A 7,394-nucleotide genomic window follows, 5' to 3' on the forward strand; every position below is an offset into this window, starting at 1 on the left:
ACTCTAAATGTATATATATATATTTGAAACCATACTGCTTCTGTTGTTATAGAGTTATAAAATTATACAAAATTATAAGACATATTTTGAACATTATCTTTAAAATTCAGTATTTTGAAACTTTGCAAGTTGTTTGTAAACTGTCAAGAATTATGGAGTATGAGCTAAAATTCTTTGCTATGTAAAGTAAATGTTTGTGGAAAAATGTAAAATAAAAACAAGTTGTAATGGAAAAAAAGAAAGAAAGAAAGAAAAGTACACTGGGTGAAACTAAAAGTCGATCAGATGCTGCAGAAGAATAGACCGTGTCTCTAAAGAGAAAACGATAGAAACTATCAAATGGAAATACAGAGGAAGGAAAATAATCAAAGAATAGACCGTCACTAAACTGTAAGACAATTTCAAGTAGTCAAACGCATAGGTGATTGAATTCCCCAAAAGGTAGAAGGTTGTGACAGAAAAATATTTGAAGAAGTAATAGCCAGAATGTTTCTGAATTGAACGCAAATTATAAACCCACAGATCTAAGAAGATCAATAAACCCCAAGAAACATGAGAAAAAAATGCACAAAGTTTCATCATAATTGAATTGCTTAAGACTAGTGACAAAGAAAAAAACCTTCAAAACAGCCAGAGGATAAAATATATCTACAGAGGAACAAGGTTGGCAAAATGATAGCGAATCTGCCACAGAAACAATGCATGCTAGAATACTTTGGAGCATTATCTCTGATATAAAAAAAAAAAAAGATCAACCAAGAATTCTATATATAATGTGCATGCGTTTCAAAAATAACAACTAAATAAAACCATTGCAGAGGCCAGCAGGTGGCATGGTGTTTAAGATACTGAGCTCCCATGTGGCTGACCATGGTTCAGGTCCTGGACCTGTTGACTTTCCCTCTCTTTCTCTCTCTTCTCTCTCTCTGGTGAGTGCATAGGCACTGTAGAAAATGTAAAATAATAGTAATGATGATAAATAAAATTAAATAAAAAAATTATTCTTTAAAAAAATAACTTTTCAAGCTGAACTCATCATTAGCAGACCTATGCCAAAAAATATTAAAGAATGTCCTCCAGATAGAAGGAAAATGATACTAGATGAGGATCTGGATCTATTCAAAGGAATAAAGAACACCCAAAATTACAAATAAATATTTTAAAAATGCAAAAATAAAATGAGCTAAACAGATGTAAACTAATCCTAAAGGAAAATGTAATATCAATTCTACCTCACCTCTTTCAAAATATTGAAAAGGAATGTATCCTTCTCAATTCACAAGTTCTTTCAAATTCTGCGAGGCTAGCATTATGCAGATATAAAAACCAGACAGGACATTACAAGGAAAGTACAGACCAATTTTCCTCATGAACATTTTAAACAGAATAGTAGGAAATGAAATCTAATAATCAAGCAGGCTTTACCCAAGCATGAAAAAGTTGGATTAGCATTGGGAAAAGAATAAATGCAATTCACCGTAGTAATAACACTAAAAAAGAAAACTCTATGAGCATCACTAAAGATGTAGATAGGACATTTGGAAGAATCCAACATCTACTGCTGATCAAAACTCTCAGCAAATTAGGAATAGACGAAAACTTTCCCACCTGATCAAGGACGTCTAGGAAAGACAGAGATAACATCGTAGTTGAAACGGTCCTTTCCCCCTAAGCTCAGGATCCCGGCAAGAGTATCCACTTTTCCCACTCTAATTCCACATTGTACTAAAGGATCTAGCTGGTGCAAAAAAATCAAGAAAAAGGAAAACACGATACCCTGACTGAAAAGGAAATTTTCTTTATTTGCAAACAATGTGGTGATCTCTGTAGACAATTCTGATGAAATCTACAAAAAACATCTAGCAAAACTAGTTAGTTCCGTAGGTTACAAAATCAATATATTAAATCATTTGCATATCTATTGAGTCGTTGGAAAAGTCATGATGTATATTTCTATGCAAGAATGCATATATACTAGCAATGAACATTTAGGAATTGAACTTAAAAAAATATATATTCTTTACCATAGCATCAGCAATATGAAGCACACAGGAATAACTCTGACACAGATCTACAGGAAAGACACTGGTAATGGTAAAGGGGCTTCTGCCCCTAAACCCATAGTGCGTTTCCTGTCCCCTCTCTCCCTGGCCTAGGTCATTTTCTCTGCAAAGTCGGTTTCAGGATCTTCCCCAAATTGCTGACTTTTACTAAGTTTTGCACCACTGCTTCCACGCCCAGCAGAGAAAGCAGGAAAAACACCCAATACCTTCTTCTCCCTGAGACTTCATTTTCTTACTTAGATGGTGTAGGAAAAATATCTAATCCTTATAAACTGATGGCTTCCTTCAGAATTCAAACTTGTACATACTGAGACCTGTTTCTCAGGCTCTTGAAAATGTCTAGGTTCTGTGTGCACACTTACATCACTATGGTCACCTCTCTGAGACCGTTTCTCTGTGTTATTATTTTCGTCCCCAGATTTCATTGGAAAATTGCCAGGTTACTTGGCAAACACAGTTATTATGTCAAAATAACAGGACAAAGCACCATAAATGATTTTTTTTCCTCAGAGAATAAACAAAAAGGAATGACAAAAATGTAGAACATGATAACATCTTACAATTTCATTTGCTGATATAATTGTCTTTTTTTTTTTTTTTTTTTTTTTTTTTTGAGACTTTTTTTTTTCCCCCTGCCAGAAAGACAGAGAGAAATCCATCCCCCTGTCAGGGGGAATGGCCATGCCACATTCCCTTCTCCATTCTCCTGGGATTTGGGGCACATGTGCACACACGCCCAGTATGATTTTCAAGCAGCCAGGTCTGGGATTCGAACCATGGTCAGCCATGTAGGAATCCATCAGAGAGTTGTGTTTTGGACAGTGATAGATGGTTCAGTGGTTCAGTTATTGGTGCCTTAGATTTTATGTGTTAAAGCCTCATCAAATCATCAAATAGAAGACAGAAGAGAGGCCCTCGAGGTGCAGCAGGACCTGGAAGTCGCCAAGCCTATGAGCCTGTGAAACCTGTTGTGCTAGTTCTGTGTCAGAATGGAAAAAGCAGGTGTAAAGACCCTCTTTCAGTCATTTTTTTCATTGAGTAAGATAAAAGCTGCCTTTAGAGCAAAAAGTTGGCTCATCTGCCTGTCATTCCATTTTCTCGTCCTCCTCTTATAAAGGAGGTTAGCAAGAGGTTTACTGCCTGTGACAGTCTTGTCACGTTTGTGACACTTTCACATCACTCTAACCTCTGTGGCTTTCTGGTTGGGACGGGGTCATATCAAACAGAGGAATGTGAATAAAAAGATGATCACAGACGTCCACAAACGACTGCTTGGTGAAAGGGAGAGCGTTGAGCTAATTAAAACTGAGGTGTTACAGTGATGGGCGTTAATGAGAGATGTAGGTTTCAAAAATGGTTATTTGGAAGTCAGTAGATGGAAAATGTATGAGAGGAGGGGGAAAATAACTAGGTTGTATAAAGGAAGTCCATCTAGGACAGTGGTTTTAAATCTAGTTGTGGTTCTGTGAGAGATTTCTGGCAGTTCTATGAGTAACAAAAATAGGTGTAGCAAGTGAGCAGTCACAGAGGTCCCAATGCATTTTACTATAATTAAAGTCAGTTTTGCTTCTGAATTCTCATTTCTACCTTCTGTCAGAAGCTAGGTCTCATCAGTTGAGTGTTATTTTGTCTTCACGGGCTCAAGACTCATCTCTTTGGAGGTAAGAACACACCTAAACAGAATGCTTTCCCTTCCAACCTCCCCCTTTTCCTTTGGAGGTTAATTGGTGTTCTTTGGAGGTTGTAGGGGTGATACGGATTGGGGTGATGAAGGGTCATCCTGGTGTCTGAGAAGGGTTCTGAGTTGTGGGTCATCCTCTGTTCCTACACATTTCAGCTGAGACCATGCTTACCTTGAAGGCTATGGGAGGTCGTGCTGGCATGGGGCTTGGCTATGGCACTAGGGTGTCTGGACTACACGTCAGGAAGCCAAGTGGTGCTTTTCTCTTCCAGGATTCCCCTCCAGTCCTCTCCCTTAGGAGGATGCCAGGGTTTCTCCTGTTCGGTGGTGGTAGAGAGAGGGTTTCTGGACCACCTCTCAGAGACCTCCAGGGTGTGATGAACACCAGCCACCTCCCCTCTCTGTCTGCCCTTTCTCACTGGTTGGTCACTTCTGCTCCTTTGAGAGAGAAGAGTAGCTATAGGTTACCGTACCGTCTGTTCTCCATGGTGTAATGCTATGGTCTCTGTTGCAACAACTTGACTTTGGAGATTCAAGGAAACAAGCACAGAAATGCTTCCTCTTCCAAGCTTTCAAAGCTAGTGTTATAGTTTGTAACAGATAATCCCTCAAACTGCCATCCTGCCACATGGGACTGTTATTTTTCAGGCCTTAGATCATGTTGTTTTGACCATTGTGATTTTGTTTCATTTGTTTTATGGAAAATTTTCCCAAAGAGGGCCCTAGGGCCTGAGCAGCCTGACACATGGGGCGGAAATGGAAAGTCCTCCAAAAGGAAGGTGGGCTGGAGGTGGGAGGCAGACAGTCAAGTCTCTTGAGTAATAGGCATTGCAGAGGTAGGGGGTGGTGGTGAAGGAGATATTCCAGAAGGTGTTCACAGGCTCAGGGTGCTATTTTGTTGTTTTAAGTTTGTTTAGTCATTTCTTTTTTAGAGATGGAGGAAGGAGTACTTTTGACAGAATCTTGCTATGCCACAATCCCTACCAGCCTTCCAGCCAGCCAGCATCATGGGCATGCCTGGTGTGTTTGGGTCAATCCAGGAGCCCCTGAACCCAGTGCCTTCCCAGATGGCTCCCACAGTGTGTGGTAGGGCCCTATTTCTATTTCTTGTAAGTCATTGCCTAAGACATGAGCCATTGGGTTGTATCAGTGCAAGCAGAGAGGCCAGTTAGGTGTAGCGGTACCTGGAAGTTTCCAAGCCTATGAGCCTATGAAACTTGCTGTGCTGTTTCTTACACTGAGGCATGTGATGTGTTCAGAGCATTTGTGTGGTACTGAGACCAGAGCAGAGTGCAGTATCGGGGTGACAGTCTCCACCCTATGGGAGCCTCCAACCTAGGGGGCAACAAAGTGAGGCAGCAAGACACATATATTATTTAAAAAGAAAGAAACAAGCAAAAGGAAGAGGACAGTCAGGGAATGTGGTCAACGTGGCTGAGTGAGGGAGGAAGTGAGTTCAGAACCCAGAGAGAAGAGTGGTCTTAAGGAGAGGTGTAGTCTGCAAATCCCACTCCTGGAATGGGTGAGTATTTGACGGTCCTGCCTGGATCTGGAATCCTGCGTGTCCAACAGGACACTTGGCAAACAGAAAGGTGGGAAGGGTCGACATTTAAAGAAAAGAGAAGTGGAGTTGAGTGGATAGTGGGAGTGCAACCAGACCCACATGGGAAAGATCATGGGTTCACATCCCACATCCCAGGACCTCTCAGCACACGGTGCACACGTGCTGGAGATCCAGGGCGGCTGAGACTGGGAGTGATCGCAGCATGAGGACCCGAAGACCCTATTAGTGGTCTCTGTCTCTCTCTGTCTCATGGAGGAAATGGTGAATCAACTTAAAAGGAATGGGTAATTTTTGCTTTTTAAGAGAGATTTTTGCTATGAGGCATGTGCATTCGCAAGAGAGACAGAGAAAGAAAGTGAGAAATCACCCCCTCCACCCAGGGGAGTGGTCACACCCCAATCCCTTCTTCTCCATTCTCCTCTCGGGATTTTGGGCACACACACCGATGTGAGTTTTAAGCCAATAAGCCTGGGACTCGAACTGTGGTCAACTGAAGTCCAGTGATGTTAACCATTACGCCACCTGCTGGTCCCCCAAAAGGTAATTTTTATTTCTACGTTACTGTTGAAATCAATTTGCCTTTCTACTGGTCAACTGTTTAAAAACCTTCATTACGTAAATGGCAAGGCAAGCCTCTGTCCATCAGCGTGGGGCTTCTGGGTGAGTTCCAGAGCGGTGGGTCAGGCTGCTTCATCCAACACGTTTCGGAATGATGTCCAGGCGAAGGCCTCTGCTACCGCATCACTGGGAAGCTTATCGCAACAGCTGTTGAGTCCTGACTGCATGCTGGAAACACCGGGAGCTTTCAAACACTGCCGTTGGGGCTTCGGATTGCAGTGACAGCTGAGCACGGAGACCCACCTCCCCTGTGATGGAGTACAGTGGGGCTGCAGGAACTGCCACTGTGTACAGACATGCCACAAGACCCTTCACAAGATCTCCTCTTACTGTGACACAGGCCCCAATGTCAGCCTGCTCTTCTGAGAAAAAAGAACCCTGGAAGCTTCTGCAACCATATAACATAAAGAAATGGGAAATCACCATACCAGACCACAAGACAGTTTTTAGGGTGGAGTTATTGCTTTTCATTCCTTTATGTTTTTCTCCATCTGGAATCATCCCTGGCCACTGCATCCCAGGTTGCCTCAATGCTAGAGTTTTTGAAGGGGGTCCTCAGGGCATGGTTTGACAGGGACACTGGAAGGGGTGGTGCTTACTAGAAGAAAGAAAGCAGTCAACACTTACTCCAGGTCTCCTTGTCCAAGGGCCCCTTAAGACCTCAAAGTAACCTGGGAGACCCAGGCTCTTGCTTGGCATGGGAGTGGACATGAAAGTGCAGGTCTCAAGCTCCTGGGCTGAGCACTGCTGACCAGACAGACCACAGCATGCCCCTCCAGCCCTGACCCCTTCTACAGGAGTCCTAGGTGTGACTCCGTCAGGAACTAGCTGGCTTACCTCCTGGCCCTCTTCGCTTTTCTCTGGAAGGGAAGTCTCATTTGTAAAGTGAGCCAGTGGCAGTAAGTGGGTTATACCTTTAAAAGAGTAAGCAGTCTGCCCTGAAGTCTGCTATCAAGATTGCACCTCCTGGGGGCTGGCAAGTGGTTTGGTGGTTGAGGCGCTAAACTCCCACAAGGTCGCCTGTGGTTCGAGTCTCGGACCTGGCAGCTTGCTTTCTCACTTTCCCTCTCTCTCTGTGTTTGTATCTCTCTCTGGTCAAATTAAAATAAATGACATGAAATAAACAATTATTTACAAATTTTAAAAAGAAAAATTGCAGGTCCTGTAAACTGCTTTTCACCGGTGAGCCTAACAGTAGCAGTAAAACTAGCTGCTAACGTGGTGTGTGGGGTCAGCGCTTGTGCCCGGCGCTGTTTTACAAGTACTGGCTGAGTTAATTTCCGAACTACTCCGTGCAGTTAGGATCCCTTCTCAGGAGGCAGGAAACGGAGCTACAGAGAAGCTAGTGACACGCCTGGGGCCAAGTGCCAGCTCTCAGAGCCGCTCTGAGCCAGTGTTAGCGTTTGCCTGGGGACCCGATGGCCTGCGGCGGGACAGCTCAGTGTTCCTGGGTGCTCGAGCCAGGCGC

At 43.1% G+C, this 7,394-nt stretch overlaps 1 protein-coding gene across 7 annotated transcripts in view; it reads left to right on the forward strand.

Moving 5' to 3' along the window:
- The window catches only part of IL1R1 (interleukin 1 receptor type 1), a 91,572-nt gene that overhangs the window by 29,889 nt on the left and 54,289 nt on the right, over positions 1-7,394 (forward strand). The gene's annotated exons all lie outside the window — the stretch shown is intronic.

This window comes from Tupaia chinensis, unplaced genomic scaffold (genome assembly GCF_000334495.1).
Source record: "Tupaia chinensis unplaced genomic scaffold, TupChi_1.0 Scaffold144276_1, whole genome shotgun sequence".
Taxonomy (NCBI): domain Eukaryota; kingdom Metazoa; phylum Chordata; class Mammalia; order Scandentia; family Tupaiidae; genus Tupaia; species Tupaia belangeri.